At 38.7% G+C, this 18,258-nt stretch overlaps 1 pseudogene; it reads left to right on the plus strand.

Annotated features, from left to right (window-relative positions):
• The first annotated feature begins 385 nt into the window (after nucleotides 1-385).
• Nucleotides 386-1,005, plus strand: LOC103221193 (large ribosomal subunit protein uL22 pseudogene; annotated as a pseudogene).
• The last annotated feature ends 17,253 nt before the right edge of the window (nucleotides 1,006-18,258 follow it).

An 18,258-nucleotide genomic window follows, 5' to 3' on the forward strand; every position in this document is an offset into this window, starting at 1 on the left:
ATTATGTAATAGATCCTCAAAGCTTATCATCCTAACTGAAAATTGGTATCCTTTGACCAGCATGTACCCCTCTCCCTTCTCTCCTCCTTCCCTGCCCCTAGAAACCACCATTCTACTCTCTGCTTCTATGCATTCAATGAAGTTTTTACTCTTTATACCTTTGTATTGTTTATTTTATTTTTTTAAAACAGTAGTCTTGTTTTTTCTTTTGCAGTGAAAATAACAGTGACAAGAAGCCCACTGCCTGATTCATATAAGCAAGGCATGCTGCAGGGAAGACGGGGTTCTTATTAATACTTCCTTTCATGTGCTTACATATAAGTTATAGTTGCTAATCCTTTCCCACAGTTTAGCACCTAGTTAAAAGAAAGGGCTTCGGGCTCTTCCTCTTTCCCTAAGCGGCCTGAGGTAATCTGTGAAAATGGTTCGCTATTCACTTGACCCAGACAACCCCAAGAAATCATGCAAATCAAGAGGTTCCAATCTTCGTGTTCACTTTAAGAATACTCAGAAAAGTGCCCAGGCCATCAAGGGTATGCATATTCGAAAAGTCACGAAGTATCTGAAAGATGTCACTTTACAGAAACAGTGCGTACCATTCCGATGTTACAATGGTGGAGTTGGCAGGTGTGCCCAGGCCAAGCAGTGGGGCTGGACACGAAGTCGGTGGCCCAAAAAGAGTGCTGAATTTTTGCTACACATGCTTAAAAATGCAGAGAGTAATGCTGAACTGAAGGGTTTAGATGTAGATTCTCTGGTCATCGAGCATATCCAAGGGAACAAAGCACCTAAGATGCGCCGACGGACCTACAGAGCTCATGGTCGGATTAACCCATACCTGAGCTCTCCCTGCCACATTGAGATGATCCTTACTGAAAAGGAACAGATTGTTCCTAAACCAGAAGAGGAGGTTGCCCAGAAGAAAAAGATATCCCAGAAGAAACTGAAGAAACAAAAACTTATGGCACGGGAGTAAATTCAGCATTAAAATAAATGTAATTAAAAGGAGGAAAAAAAGAAAAAAAGAAAGGGCTTCAGAATCAGGTAAGTGTAGATTAAAGGTCTAACAGCAAATTGCTGAACCTTTGGAAGCCTCGGTTTTTCCATCTGGAAAATGGATTTTTATCTTACAGGACTGTTGCGATGATTGATGAGCTAACATTCCTAAATCAGGGAGTTTGAAGTCTGGCCCAGGGTAAGAAGTGGATGAATGGTGGCTTTTATTTTGTAGCTTTACAAGAACTCTGCAGCACAGTAAGACGTATTTTAGCACTAACTTTTTTTGCAGATGGAGAAGTTCAGGCTCAGAGAGGTTAAATGGCTTCTATGAGATCAGACAGGAATTGGACTAGAGTTTGGATCTAATCACCATTATTCTGACTTCTGGTTATTTTTCTTAGAAGCCGAATAAATTGAAGGTCACATAACTTTTTCATCAAACGTTGCCAGTTTTTATCTACATTTTGGAGACTATATACTTTCACCTGTGAAATGAAAAAAAAAAAAAAAAAAAAAAAAAAACCACCTAATTTGCAGTGGAAATTGGCCTTGAGGGAACAAATACAACAATAAAACCTCCACTAGTTCTACATAGCTTCCTATCAAGTGCCTGGCCTCTAATGTAGAAATATCTGTCATTACCAGGACCCTAAGGCAATGAAAGAGACAGATTCCTACTCCATTCTGATTCAAAAGTTCTCTCTCCTCCTAACCTCCCTTCTCACCCCAAGAAACCTGCCGCATTCTGGAATCTCAGCTTTTCCTTTCAGTTAACAGAATCCTCTGGCCTCCCGCTTGTTCCTCTGTCACCCTGGTACAGCGCCTTTTCCTCAGCACCTCTCTCATAGCTTTTCTGTCCTCATTCACCCTTGTTGCTTTTCCCATATTTAGGACTCTCCTAATAACTCAGCCCCAAAGACAGATAATTTGTGGCAGTTTATAAAAAAAGAACAGGTAGAGCTTTTAGATACTGCTAGAGATATACAAAAAAATACGAAAATATGCCAGGCGTTATGGTGCATGCCTGTAGTCCCAGCTACTCGGGAGTCTGAAGAGGGAGGATTTCTTGAGCCCAGGAGTTCTGAGCTGCAGTGTGCTATGCTGATCCTGTGCTAGGCACTAAGTTAGGCATCAATATGGTGACCTTCCTGGAGGCGGGACCATCAGGTTGCCTAAGGAGGGATGAAATGGCTCAGGTCAGAAGGAGAGTAGGTAAAAACTTTCATACTTATCAGTAGTGGGATTGCACCTGTGAATAGCCACTGTACTTTGGGAAACATAGCAAGACCCCATCCCTAGAAAATAAATAAATATTAAGATATAAAACTTAAGAAATCAGTGCTCAGACTGGAGGTTGGTGGATAGCTTAGAGTTTGACCAGGCAGGGCAGAGAGGACCTGGAAAGCGTATATGCCTTTGGAATGATTCAGGCACTCAGAAGAAGTCTACCTAGATGGGCCACAATGTTCAGAGAGAATGGAGACATAAACAGGTAATAGTCTGATCAGACAGCAACATTAGGTGATACAGCAGGAGGTAGGTTCTCAAAGACAAACAGAGGTTCCCAGACTAGGAATTACGTGGAGATTCAGGTGGAAGCATGAGGCAAAAGAGGAAGCAGGTGACTGGCCCTGATCTCTAGGCTGACTGACATTCAGGAACAAGCCTCCAGGGCCTCAGATAATTGGGGGGAACCAAGCAGGGTGTGGAGTCAAAAGTATAGTACAACACATGGAGTCAGGACCAGCTCAGGGGTTCTAAGTAGAGGCCTGGTCATAGAAACGAGATAGAAGGGCAGTTGCTAGAAAGTGAGTCCAAGGTCAGAGCATTAAGTACTTAAGATAATGAACTAGGACTTTAAAATTGCTCTTACCTAGACCAAACTTAGGATGAGTTCTAAAACAGGCCGAGCCCTGATTTTTGTCAGGAAGCATTTAAGGAATCCTGTTTCTGTAGTTGATAGCCAGGTGGGGTATTATATTGAGTGATAAGATCATATAGAAAACATTTTTTAAAGTAATTGAAAGACATCTAACTTATTAAAAATGTTTGCTGTTTTTTCTCCCAAATTTGTTTATTAGAATTTTTATTGGTGAAATGAGAACATTTAGAGAAGCAGTAACATTCCTTCTGTTTTTTGGTTTGCTTTGTTTTTCAGTAATTATTTTCCAACTATCCCTTTACTATGAAACTATCCTTTCTGTTAAGATCATTTGCTTAAAAGTTATGCTTATGCAGATAGAGGGGAAAATTGCACATTGGTTAATAATAGTTACAAATTATCATTAGCACTATGCAGTTTTAATGAATCATTATCTATTTTAAGTTAATATTTCTGCGATGTGGATCTGACAATCCTATTTTTATAAAATAATCTGACTAATCAGGATGTTCTAATCAGGGCAGAAAATAAAATGCAGAAACTTGGGGTCTTCAGACCTTCCCTTGGCCATGGGACTAAAACTGTGTCTCTAATAAAAGCATTTTGAAAGACCCAGACATGGTATGAGGTTTCTTTTGGCTGGCCACCAAAAGACTTCAAGGACTTGCTTCCCTTATGGAGACAGTTTTCTTCAAGACTCTGGTCCAGGGAGCCAACAGGGCAACACACATGTTTTACAACGGATTTTGATTTCCATTAAGTCTCCTGCACACTTTTGAGCAAAGGACGGGAGAGGGTATTTTCCATGAGGAGATCCGTTGAGTTTTTGTGCCAACTGAAGACTATGAATTAATACTTTTCTGATATTCCTAAAATTAAAACCCCATGAACTAACCATTTTAGGGTATTAAGCTTTGCTTCAAAATGCATTCTCCACAGATGAATCAAAGGACCTAATGCATTTACTATTGGGGAATAATAAGGCGTGAAATGGGGTCTAGGACTTATATATTTACATAAGAAGAAAGAGCTGGAAAACTTAAGGAAAAACAACAACAGAGGAAGGTGCTACTGTGAGACTTGCTCTGAAAACACAGACATGCCATCTGCTCCTCTTCAAACCACGGCCCAGTCTATGGCAATTGACAAGCACATTTGAAAACCTCAATCCTTTTTTCCCTTGGGTTTCCTAGAACTTCTAGATTTTGACATTCTCCTTGTCTTTGCTGTGTACCCCTGGGAGAAACAAAGAGTGAGAAGAAACAAGGGAAAGGAGAAACATTTGTGTATTCCAAGTTTTCGGTGATCAGGTATGACCATTGCTATAAGGAAATAGACATTGAGGATTACTATAGCATGAGGGAGCGGGGAAAGGGTTGAAAAACTAACTGCTGGGTACTATGATAACTACCTGCATATGGGATCATTTGTACCCCAGACCTTAGCATCAAGCAATATACCCACATAACAAACCTGCACATGTACTCCCTGAATCTAAAATAAAACTTGAATTTAGAAAATACATAAAATGGAAAAGAAAAAGTCAGTATATAGAAACTTTAGAAATAGCAGTCATCTAGTTTTAACTTAAAATTGAGCAATTTACATTTTGCCCTGTTTCACGCGTTCGTGTGAAGAGACCACCAAACAGGCTTTGTGTGAGCAACATGGCTGTTTATTTCACCTGGGTGCAGGCGGGCTGAGTCCAAAAAGAGAGTCAGCAAGGGGTGGTGGATTATCATTAGTTGTTATAGGTTTTGGGATAGGCGGTGGAGTTAGGAGCAATGTTTTGCAGGCAGGGGGTGGGTCTCACAAAGTACATTCTCAAGGGTGGGGAGAATTACAAATAATCTTCCTAAGGGTGGGGGAGATTACAAAGTACACTGATCAGTTAGGGTGGGGCAGAAACAAATTACAGTGGTGGAATGTCACCAGTTAAGGCTGTTTTCACTTCTTTCGTGGCTCTTCAGTTGCTTCAGGCCATCTGGATATATACGTGCAGGTCACAGGGGATATGATGGCTTAGCTTGGGCTCAGAGGCCTGACATGCCCTATGTGAGAAAAAGTTTCCTAAGTCACGTATAAATGTGCGCAGTTTGTTGCAATCTCCTGTACCACCTGTGGCCCTCACATTTCACTGAAGAATCATGGAATCACACAGCTTTGTAGCTGTGAGTTGAACATCTTAAGATAACTAGGATTTAATATTTTTACACAAAAACATCATTATTGATAGAATCACTTTTATTTGACTTACATCAAAACAAAGTCAGGACTAGAGTCATGCTGTCTGCAGTCCTTGAGTGAACAGAGGCTGTGTCAACATAGGGTCAGCTGCATATGATGGCACACCCAAAGTTATAAAGACATAAACAAGATTAAAAGTTTATTTCCTTTTCAAGTAAAATTATTCTGGAGATAATGAGTCCAGGGTTGATCTGGTGGCTCCATGGTCATTGGGGATCCCAACTCCTTTGTTCTTGCTTCTTTGCCATTTTAAGCTTACCTCATTTCTGAAAATGGCAGTTCTAGCACCAGTCATGTTTGCATTCCAACCAGCGGGAATAAAGAGAAGATGTGTAAGATGGAAGGCAGAAGAGATTCCCAGAAGCTGCTGCAGATCTCTTCCAGCTGCATTTCGAAAGCCATTACTTAAGTGTATGTTGTCGCCTAGCTGCAAGAAAGGCTGGGATTGTATTCTGTGTTCTGGGCAGTAATGTGTCCAACTGAGCACTAGAGTTTTATTAATAAGGAGGAAGGTGAGAATGAATGTCAGAGTAGACAGTTATCAGTCTCTGTCTACATGTCAACTATTCTAATATCCATTCTTTACCTTGGTTACTTATTTCTTCACTTTGAACCTTACTAATTTTCTCCTAAATGCAAGTACAGAGCCCTGATATATCAGTTACATTATGTGAAGTCTATAACAATAATAATTAATTGGAAACACAAGAGATAAAAACAGAGATGGTTTCTAACTAAGGAACGAAAAACAAAAGGGAAAAGGGCCTTTCCATTTTCTCTCTCCCTCTTCTTCACTCTCTAATTCCCCACCACACACACACTTTTATATACATTCTAGCTGTTTTTCACTATTCCCTGGCTAGGGCACCTCACTGTACAGCAGAAAATATTTCACACAATCCAGAGAAGAAAAGAAAGACAGTTACTTGGCTTTTTTGCTCTTTATGAGAGGCCATTTTACAGAAAGGACAACTGGTTTGTTTAGAGAATTAGTGAAGAGAAAGATAGTAGCATATAAAAGGCATCAGCTGAAAAGAAGAAGCAAAATCTTTTTATCACTCTTAAATGAGGAAAGTCAAAAGCCTTCTGAGCTTTTTTGATTAATTTCAAACCCTGCCTTTCATTGGATATTTTTTGCCCTCAATTTTTGGCCATCTGAGACATAAGTTATTTTACTGAGATAACCTCTAGAAGTGGTGGGTGTCACCTGTAACACCAATAAAAACAATGCATCAGAAGATTCATTTGTTGTCTAATTCATTTTCAGGATATACTGAGTTGCCTTACTCAAGGGACTTATCTGGTAACATTTGAGGACAATGTAGGATGGAGACTTTATTGTGTTGGACTTGACAGTAGGGTAATATGAGTGAGGTTCAACATTATAATATATTAACTTATTAATTAGTTGGATGATGCTAGTACAACGTGGTAGAAAATAACGTACACCAAGAACTGTGGTTCTTTGAGTATATAATAATCCATTGAGGAGCTTGTTAAACACATCTGTTCCTAATCCAATCTCTAAAACTCTGATTAGTATACCTAGGATAGATCCTAGGAATCTAAATTTCTGACAAGCATCCTAGGACGAGGCTTTGAGAGATACTGACCTAGAAATTCAGGTAGCATGAAGACCTTGATACGAGACTTAATGCTACAAGGGCTGGATTTGAGCCATCTTCACCACTTACTAACTGTGTGATCTTGGACAAGCTATGTAACCTCTGAGCTCACTTTCTTTATTTTTAAAATGAGTGAAAATATAACTAGGATTGTTTTTCAGATTAACTGAAAGAACATGTGTGAACACATATAGCACATTGCTTAACACTTGATAAACAAGTAAAAAATTCCTCCATCATGTTAGGATCTGAAGTGCTCTAGAGACTATTTATCCAAAAGTTCCGTGGCAAGTAGGCACCTGAAATTTCTACTAAAGCAGCAGGCCGTTTGGTTAAACTATTCTCTTCAGAAAACACCTATTGCTACTCAAATAAGCCACTTTGAATTGCTAATCTTTACCTAGTGCTTTCTGTGGTGTGTTCTGTGGAACAGGGGTCCTGTACCACCTTAAGAGGTGATAGTTTACAAAAAGGGTTCATGGTCAAATATTAAACAAAATCAACAAAGTTCCCTTAGTGTACGACTTCTCTGAGCCTTTAATATGTTAATGCACATTTGAGTCTATAAGAGGGAGGTTTTGTATAAACCCTTTCCAATTATTTTGTTTGTTTTTTTGAGACAGTCTTGCTCTGTCACCCAGGCTGGAGTGCAGTGGTGTGATCTCAGCTCACTGCAGCCTCCAGCTCTGGGCTCAAGCGATTCTCCTGCCTCAGCCTCCCAAGTAGCTGGGGTTATAGGCATGCGCCACCGTGCCCAGCTAATTTTTGTATTTTTAGTAGAGACAGGATTTTGCCATGTTGTCCAGGCTGGTCTCAAACTCATGGCCTCAAGTGATTCACTGCCTTGGCTTTCCAAAGTGCTGGGACTATAGGCGTGATCCAGTGTACCAGTCACATTTTCCAAATTTAATTGAGAAATATATTTTCATGTAGCATCTCAGGAGGTTTCGGTCTACAGAACACACTGGGAACACAATTACCTATTTCTACATGTGAAAGTTTTAGATATGCTAGCAGACAGCAGTAAGCTAATGCAGAGAATAGAATGTGGGTTTGTGGGGAAGGAATAGAAAACTTTGTGGGACATTGGATTCAGCCTAGGGAGGAAAGTCCAGGTGAGAAACTCACATCCGCCAAGGATGTCAGAAGGGTGCCAGGGATCCTGGAGGCTGAAGCCCTAAAATGGAGTAAGGAAGACTTGAAAGTCAAAATGCTTTAGTTATAATTTAATATAGTAGTGCTTGTCTGGGAAAACAAGTTCTATGCTTTCTTTCTCTATTCTTACATTTACCTTCACAGCTTCTGACCTGCCTAATTGAGGTTATCTAGGTACTTAAAAGGAAAGTTCATTCTTCCCACCCCTTTACCCTGAAAAAGAAATTTAAATTGGGTGTTTAATGTATGTCAAGCATTGGGCTTGGAGCTAAGAACTGAAAGACATGCATAAGATGTTGTTTATGTCCTGGAAGATCAACAGTGCAGTCAGAAGGAAATACAGGTGAAAAGATGCATACAACCATATGGTAATGTTAATTAAGTTATGCATACCACTTAATAGTGAATGAGGGACAGTGCTTCTAGGATTGGAGATGTCAGGAAAATTTCACATACAAAGTTATGGTTTGATATGGTTTGGCTGTATTACCACCCAAATCTCAACTTGAATTCCCACATGTTGTGGGAGGGACCTGGTGGGAGGTAATTGAATCATGAGGGCAGGTTTCCCATGCTGTTCTCATGGTGGTGAATAAGTCTCATGAAATCTGATGTGTTTTTTTTGTTTTTTTGTTTTTTTTTTTTTGAGACGGAGTCTCGCTCTGTCGCCCAGGCTGGAGTGCAGTGGCCGGATCTCAGCTCACTGCAAGCTCCGCCTCCCGGGCTTATGCCATTCTCCTGCCTCAGTCTCCCGAGTAGCTGGGACTACAGGTGCCCGCCACCTCACCCGGCTAGTTTTTTGCATTTTTTAGTAGAGACGGGGTTTCACCGTATTAGCCAGGATGGTCTCAATCTTCTGACCTCGTGATCCGCCCGTCTCGGCCTCCCAAAGTGCTGGGATTACAGGCTTGAGCCACCGTGCCCAGCCTCTGATGTTTTAAAAATGGGAGTTTCCCAGAACAAGCTCTCTCTTTGCCTGCTGCTATCCATGTAAGACGTGACTTGCTCCTCCTTGCCTTCCGCCATGATTATGAGGCCTCCCCAGCCACGTGGAACTATAAGTCCATTAAACACTTTTTCCTGTACAAATTACCCAGTCTCTGGTATGTCTTTATCAGCAGTGTGAAAATGGACTAATACATGGTTGAACCAATCCTTGAGGAAATAAGGCTTGACTGCAATGCAATGATGTAGAAGCATGCAGGAGAATAGAGTCCTAGAGGACAGAACCTCAGCTAGAAGCAGGGAGCACATATATTATTTGATGGGAGCATGTTGTCATTTTATGAGGCGAAGCTCTAAGGGTAAATTCTCAAAACAATGACATTAAATTCTCCCTGTAATTGAGAAGCATTTTCCATCCATGACATGGTGACATTAATGAAGAAGTCAGCACTTAATATAGTATCCATAGGGGAATCTAATGTGCTTGTGGTCACCCTGATGGATTCCCTCTCAGGTGAGTCTTCTAGGGACCTCACACAGTCACTGCTGAGTCTTGAGTTCATTGCCTGTGCCCCTTGCTTAGGCTGGTTCTTGAATCAGAATGCCCATCTATTTTCATTTGAAACCAGTCATCCTTCAAGGAGAAGTATGAATCTCACGGACACTCAGTGTGAAACTTTCTCTGTAGTTCAAAGTGTCATCTTTTCTCTGTTTATGGTCTAAAGACAACATAGACACACCATTCAACTCATTCACTGGAGTTGCATCTTATGTGGGAATTATCCCAGAACATTTCTTAAATTGTTGTTTGAATGGATATGGTCAGATCACTTTGAAGTTCAAAAACCAAGAACTAGTTACTTGGGTTTTTTCCTACTTTTTTTTCTGTCTCTCTTTCCTGAAGCAGTGGAGATGAAGGTTTCAATTTACCTATAGATTGAAAAACAGAGAAAAAGGGAATTAAATGAAATATGAGGCCAAGGGACCTGTCCAGCCTCTCTGGATTCTGCTTTTATTCCTGGTTCGTTGGTTAGTTTAGGGAGAGAAGAATCTACATCAGTTAGAAGTATGAATCGACTTTCCTAGACAAAAATGGCTACTCAATGGACTTTCAAAGACAAAGTGGCGACTCAATTTGAAGGCAACCAGATAGAGAAGCCATCTCTGCTTCAGAACAAGCGTCCCTGGTAAACAACTACTTCTTACATGCAAGGCTCTATATATTCGAATATATTTAAAAAGAAAAAAGTAGAATTAGATGAAATAAAGCTATTTTCCCCAAAACTCAGGAAATAGGAGTTTTAAAGTGTGTGTACATAAAACAGAGATGAGTCTCCAGGCCTATTAGTTATATTAACTTCTGACAGGGGAAAAAAAAAAAAAGCTATGCTGTTAGAGAAATAACGTTAAGAGCTACTAATGTGTATGCCTCCAGTGACAAAATATAAAAGAGAAAAGCAGAGCACTTATTCCTTCCAACTGCTATGGCTTTAGGCAAAACTTTGGCCACAAGGTCTGCTGCCTTCTAACTGATTTTCTTATTTCAACAATTGCACTAAATTCTGGGTAAATTAATTTTCCCTCAAAGTGAAAGGTTCTTTTAATAATTCCTTGAGAGTTCACATCATTGTCATTAATGGGCTTTGTTCTGTTCACTGTAGGATAACTTCTTTATATACTTGTCTTTTCAAAAGCTTTCTTCCAATGAATAGACATTATAGTAAGTCACTTGAAAAATCTCCCGTAAATATGGACTTTTTTCAACATTATCAGCCATTGTCTCATAATTTCTTTAAAAAAAATAATTCTGACTTGGAATTACAGAAACCCTAGTCATGAATACCAGGTCAAATTCTATACTTGTAGCTTGCAAAAGCAGTTTGATAATAAATACAAAGCTTATTATAGTTAAAAACATTAATATGTTAGCATTTTAAAGAATTTATTTTTAAGCACATTTTATTCTCTGTACTTCGAAGTTTAATGATACAAAATAAAAAATATAAAGAGTTAAAAGTTCAAGGAAATGGTACTTCTGGAGATGATATTCCTGAAAAGCCTTTTTTTTTTTTTTTCAATTATCAAGTAAGGGATGCAGAGAATAGTGTTTAAATGTGTGTCTCCAATGAGTTACACATGTGGAAGAGTCAATCTCTTTGTTCTTCCACTTACTAGATGTGTGACTTTGCTTTTCTAATATATAAATTGGGGATAACAGCAACTACATAAAGGACTTTTATGAAAATGAAATGAGGTAGCCCATCTAAAGTGCCTAGAACAGTGTCTTAGACCTATCAAGATGGCTATATTATTATTATTGTTTTTCTATTATTGTGGCACTATATGGAACTTAAAACCAGGAAACCTAGCAATTCCAGGAATAACAATTTGGAAATTTTCTTTTTTGTGGGGCCCAAAGGAACAATTTTCAGGGATAATAGTTCTTATATTTGGGTGGACCAGGTATGAACACAGCTTTTCCAGAAGAGAGATGTGATTGGATATTATGTCTTCCAAGAGTCTGGCCAGCCATGCAGGGCAGGTCACCAAATCATCAAGTGGATTAAGAATAAATCGACAGATAGACAGGCGTGGGCACAGTGGCTCACACCTATAATCCCAGTGCTTTGGGAGGCCAAGGTGGGCAGATCACTTGAGGTCAGGAGTTCAAGACCAGCCTGGCCAACATAGTGAAACCTCGTCTCTACTAAAAATATAAAAATTAGCCGGGCGTGGTGGCATGCACCTGTAATCCCACCTACTTGGGAGGCTGAGGCACAAGAATCACTTGAATTGGGGGTTGCAGCGATCCATGATCACACCACTGGACTCAAGCCTGGGTGACACAGTGAGATTCTGTTTTAAACAAAAAGAGACTGGGCGCAGTGGCTCACACCTGTAATCCCAGCACTTTGGGAGCCAAGGCGGGCAGATCATGAGGTCAGGAGATTGAGACCATCCTGGCTAACACCATGAAACCCCATCTCTACTAAAAGCACAAAAAATTAGCTGGGCATGGTGGCAGGTGCCTGTAGTCCCAGCTACTCAGGAGGCTGAGGCAGGAGAATGGTGTCTACCCGGGAGGGAGAGCTTGCAGTGAGCTGAGGTCACGCCACCGCACTCCAGCCTGGGTGACAGAGCAAGATTCCATCTCAAAAATAAATAAATAAATAAAAATAAAATAAATTTTACAGTCTACTAATCAGGTGTGTCAAAACACTTTTTCTATGGGCTACATTAATATCTATGTATAGTTCTCATGCCACCAAGAGGCAGAAATTAAACTCCTAGTTAATTCAAGGTTGCATCTAAATCCTGGATTTACTTGGCCCTCACCATGATTTTGGACTGAATGTATGTTTCCCTCCCATACCCCTACATTCATAATCTGAACCCCTAAACACTAGTGTGGCTGTATTTGGAATAAGGAACTAATTAAGGTTAAATGAAATCATAAGGATGGGGTCTTAATCTGATAGTGTTGTTCTTTTTATTTTATTTTATTATTATTTTTGAGATGGAGTTTTGCTCTTGTTGCCCAGGCTGGAGTGCAATGGCACAATCTCAACTCACTACAACCTCTGTCTCCTGGGTTCAAGCAACTCTCCTGCCTCAGTCTCCTGAGTAGCTGGGATTACAGGCTCCTGCCACCATGGCTGGCTAATTTATTTTTTTATTTTATTTTTTATTTTTAGTAGAGACAGGGTTTCGCCCTGTTGGCCAGACTGGTCTCGAACTCCTGACCTCAGGTGATCTGCCTGCCTCAGCCTCCCAAAGTGCTGGGATTACAGGCCTGAACCACCGTGTCCGGCCAGATAGTGTTATGTTCTTAGAAGAAGAGGCACCAGAGAGTTCATTCACTCTCTCTTCTCTGTATAAGGACATAGTGAAAAAGCAGCCATCTGCAAAGCAGGAAGAGAGAACTCACCAAAACCTGAATCAACCTGCACCTTGATCTTAGACTTCTCAGCCTCAAGAATTATGAGAAAATAAATTTGTGTTGCTTAAGCAGTCTAGTATTTTATTAGGGCAACCTAAGCAGACCAGTATACTCACCAAGGATTTTGGGAACTTGGCATCAAGAGTTGAGAGGAGAACTCATTCTCTAATCCATTTTAAACATCTAGCACGATTGCTTTCTTCCCCCGCCCTTTCACTTTCTCTAGTCTGGACAATCTCTCTTTAGACTCTGGAATGAGATGGTATGTCTCCTCTCCTCTCCTCTCCTCTTTTTTCCAACTTACTTACTCCCATTTGCAGTAGTTTTTTTTTTTTCTTCTTCTTCTTCTTCTTCTTTTTTTAGAAAGGGTCTTGCTTATTGCCTTGGTTGGTCTCAAACTCCTGGTTCCTGGGTTCAAGTGATCCTCCTGCCTTGGCCTCTCAAATGCTAGGATTGTAGGCATGAGCCACTGCACTGGCCTAATTACTTTTTAATGGATAAATTCTATGTCCTGAATCCTTAAGATTAGATTTTTGAAATTCTTTAACCTCAGATTTTACAGATAAAAAGCTTTGTGTTTCATTATGAAGCCATGGGAGAAATGTGACTCCCTACATATTTGATGATATTAAGGAATTATTTAATGTTTAAGTGTGATAAGAATATTGTGATCATATTTAAAAGATGAGCCTCTTCCAATTAATACATCATGTACAACAAAAAGATTGATGTAGAAAGAGGGAGTCCAAAAATCCTTTGTCTTTTGGAGAAATATGCTAAATATTTGTGGGTGAAATGATATGATGTCTGGGTTTTGCTTTCAAAACTTCAAGACAGAAGGGGAGTGTTAGGTAGGTATAGATAAATGAGGATTGGCTTTGAGTTAATGGTTAAATGGGGTGCTACATATATAGGAACTAATTATATTAGTTTCTCTGCTTTTGTATTTGTTTGAGAATTTTCATTATAAATATGTTCTAAAAAATGAGTTCTAAGAACCTGCTATGGCAATCAGAAAACAAGAACTGACTGTCTTTGTATTCTGCATTCTTTTAGGTATTTTCCTCCTTTCCTGAAATAATGTGTAGTTCTGACCAAGTGAGAAGAATCATAAGGTAAAATCAGATTCTTGAAAGGAGGAAATCTTGTTACTATCTCAAATTTTCATCCTGTTGCACAAACCAACTACCCAATCCAGGGTTTGCATATGGATACATTTAATGAATAAAAATATGAATCACTGATATTTTCTTAATATTTTTTGGTTATTTATTCACCATGTTAGAGGTGCTAGTGATGTGAAAAGTTAGGAACTGCTAAAATATTTTATAAGCTGGAGGAAGTTTTTTTTTTTTTTTTTTTAATCAACCAGTTTATTTTAAGTCAACAGATTTGGGGTTAAGGGTGGATTTATTAATCTGTTCTTACAAGAACTGCTATAAAGAACTACCTGAGACTGGGTAATTTATGAAAAAAAGAGTTTTAGCTGACTTACAGTTCCGTAGGCTATACAGGAAGCATGGCTGGGAGGCTTCAGGAAACTTATAATCATGGTGGAAGGTGAAGAGGAAGGAAGTACATGTTCACATGGTGACAGGATCTAGAGAGAGGGAGAAGAGGGAAGTGCTACACACTTTTAAACAACCAGGTCTCGTGAGAATTCACTCAGTATCATGAGAACAGTGAGGGAGAAGTCCACCCCCATGATTCAATCACCTCCTATCAGGCCCCACGTTCAACGCATGGGAATTAAAATTCAAGATGAGATTTGCATGGGCACACAGAGCCAAACCATACTAGTTGGGTAAAGATTTCACTATATGAGGTATTCTGTAGAGTTTAGCTAATGGAAAATGTTTACCAAATTATCCCCTCCATTGCTAAGAGTGTGTGGTAGTTGATCTAACTATACTCTGGAAAATATAAGGAGACCCTGTAAGAGAATGAAGGTTGAGAGCGTGAAGCATAGAAACAAAATAAAGCATTAGCCATGTTCAGGCTGATGTTGAAAATGGCAAAGGCAGCTCATGTGTGGAATGTAGAAGATTCAGCAGTGTGGCTGATTTCTGCCTGATATGTCCCTTCATGGGAGAAATTTTATTCATGAAACATTTATTGAGTACCTATGCAGGGCGAGGCACTAAACATGAGAAATCAAATGTTACATAGACCCCAACTTGGAGCTCAGTATTGTAGGAAGCTGGGGGTACAGCTTGGACTACCTCAGATTTTTATTCTCTCCTACCCTCACTCTTGTAGCATATATTCATAGCTATTAAGATCAGGGGTAAAAAAAATCCTGTAAAACTTTATTTATATTTAGTATGAACCATTTAGATACACATAGATTTAGTCTCCTTAATGACAAAGAATAGTGATGATGAACCACTATGGGATAAAATAATTAAGTGCATTACTTATCGTTGATAACTTTGAAATTCAGAGCTAGGTGTGGGGGAGAAGGTGTTTTCCTTCTTAATTCATTTATTCTGTCACTCATTTCTTCTTTTCTTTACCCCTGTCTGCCTGCTAGAGTCACAGTGAGAATTATTTTAATTTCTAAAAGGCACTTCTGTAGGAGAGAAAAAATAGTTACAGTGGAAATAAATGTTGGAACCGGCAGAGTGCCCTCTCTGAAGGACACTGAAGTAGCTAATAGTTCCCCTAAGAGATTACCAGTGGAGTGGTCTTACATGAAAGAAAGGTGGCATGAAAGATCATTACTTCAGTTATTATTAATGGATTGCTATTCCCACAAAGATCAGCTGGGGAATAGTTCTGATTGGTTGGCTGGTACCATCAAAGGTAGTTTGTTTAGCTGTGTGACTAATGCCACTGTTTTCAAGGTCTGTTCATGGTACTTCAATTAGATGGAGGCTGTGGTAGTTAGAGAAGGCTTCTTGAACTCTTTGCTGAGTTTCAGGAAAGGAAAACTTTTCCATTAACTGTGAAGTTAAAAGAAAAATCCTATAATGTATTTCTTAACCAGATTAGAAACCAGAACCCTGGTAGGCTTTTGTTTAGCTATTTTGCTGAGAGTGTTCTGCTAAGGCCATGCAAAGAATGAATAATTCACATCGAAAACCTTAGCATTTTGCTTAAAAGCCTTATTTTCATTTTTGGAAAAAGTGACAGCAAGAATTAGTACCGGCACTTCTGTTTCAATAATGGTGGTGATGTTTAAATGACAACAAATACATAATTGGACTTACATGCACATTTATGGACACAAAAATGTCATTACCTATTTTGGTGGAACATTTTACACTTACTCTATATACAAGAAAAATCAGCTTAAGTTGTTTTTATCTATAAGCGATGAATCAATGTGAGAAACCCTTGTGGCATTCATACTTTGAGAAAAATATACACTTTTTTCATTCCCTGATTTTGAAAGGATGATATTGTTTATTTTAAATAAGACCCTTAATGAGCCCTCCTAGAATAAATGGTAACCCATTTTCATAATATTCCTAAAGGTCTTTTGAAGATCAATACTTCAACTCCTCCCTAAATTAGAGGATAGAGACAAACTCTTGCATAATAATTCTTTGCTCAGTTGATTGAGCTGAAATTTTGTGAATATTACAGGGTATGAGATTTAATATTTTATGATGAGAACAGGGAAAAGGAATTAGGAAATTTGATGTTGTAGGAATAATGGAGGCACCGGCTGATACTATCTTGGGTACTAACTGTTTTACCCATGGAAAGCAAAAGACAGATAAAAATAATATAAAACAATGAAGTGAAAAGAACTACTCTTCTCTCAACTACTGCATAGATTTCCATTTTTAAAGTAAGAATAAATTTAGTTATAAATGGTTATGGGCTCAAAGACTTGCTGTGAAATTCTGGTTTACTCAACCCTAATGATAGGACTGAGTCTTTCCATGCCACCTCTGAGTTTCTGAGATGGATAAGCATTACAAATACTCCTATCACTTTTGATCTGCCAGTCTCCTGGCATTATTGTGTATATTCTATTTGCTAACTTGAATTAAATTTCTTTTAAAAATATAGTGACTTAAAAGGATGTTTTCCCAGATGTTGGATAAAGATAATAGGTATTGCTAACCTTAGAGGTTATACATGCATGATATTTCAGAGTGACTATTAAACACTGCTGTTTCTCCTAGAGACAATTTTAGTTCATCTATTAGTTGGGACGTATGATTAAACTCTGTAAGTAAAATATATAAAACGACTAGCAATAGAAATGCTAAGGTGAACTATCCTGTCTTTAGCATCTGTATAGAATGAATCCATTTTTTTTCCCTCTTGCAGTGGCTCAGTAAGAATGTGGTGGCTGCTGCCATTTGTTACATATATTTCTCTGTTTCTTTTTCAGCCTCAGGTTATTCTCCATCCTCATTTTTTGACCAGGTTGCTCCATAACTCACAGGCCCTCAGTGGTTCCCACAACTCACATTTCTCCAAAAGCTGGTTCAGTACAATTTGTGATAATCTTGGGTTTTGACCATGAATGCGAGCTGTCTCAAGTGCAGTCTACAGTAGACCACTGGCATTTTTTGTCTCTGATATTCTGGCTTACCACTCCTCTCCAAGTGTACCCCTACTTGGTCATTTAGTGCCTGCCTGTACTAAATGTATTTCTTTCTTTCTTTCTTATTCCTTTTTAAAATCAAATCTAACCAGAAGAAAGAAAATGTTAAACTCACAGTATTGTCTAAATCAAATATATTGTTTCAAGGGTTGTATCTCTCAGCCACATCTATATATACTAGCTGACAAAAGTTTTAGATAAAATTATTCTTTTGGGTAGAATTTTAGATCTCAAAAAGCATAGTGGAAAAGTTTCTCGGGTGAGGGAATGAAGGTGCAATGAGTCAAGGGGTCTTGTCTAGCATCTTGGAAAATACTCTCAGTCTCTTACTTTGCTTACTTATAAGATTAGTTCTGGTGAAGCCTAACTCCGCTTCTCCAAACCATCTCTCTCTCTCCACCTTTATAGTGAAGATCAGGGAAACCTCCACTAAGAAGCTTTTCTTGATTAGTCTCACTATGCTTGAGCCAGCCTGTTTAAATTCTGGCCTACTGTTATCAGGCTGTTTAAGACCTCTGAGGGACTGGGCACTCCCACTTTCATAGGCCCTACCCCACATCATATCACATCAAAATGCACCAATATTCCATATTAATTATATATAGATTTTTTACTGTAAAAATAATTTGAAAGAATTTTTATCCTTTTATATCCAAAATTATTTGGTTATGTGTAACTCACTTAAGATTGATTATAATTTCTTGGTAATTATTTTGCATCCTCAGAAATTTTTGTGATGTGAAAATATACCTTACATTTTTTAATGTAATGAATTTTTATGAATATTAAATTTCATAGGTGATAAGATGAATGGAGCAGTTTATAGAAATTTAATTAAATATATTCATTTATTTTAAAAGTTTTTTTTCTATTTTGTACTAATTTTTTTTCAGATGTC

This window comes from Chlorocebus sabaeus, chromosome 15, assembly GCF_047675955.1.
Source record: "Chlorocebus sabaeus isolate Y175 chromosome 15, mChlSab1.0.hap1, whole genome shotgun sequence".
Lineage (NCBI taxonomy): Eukaryota > Metazoa > Chordata > Mammalia > Primates > Cercopithecidae > Chlorocebus > Chlorocebus sabaeus.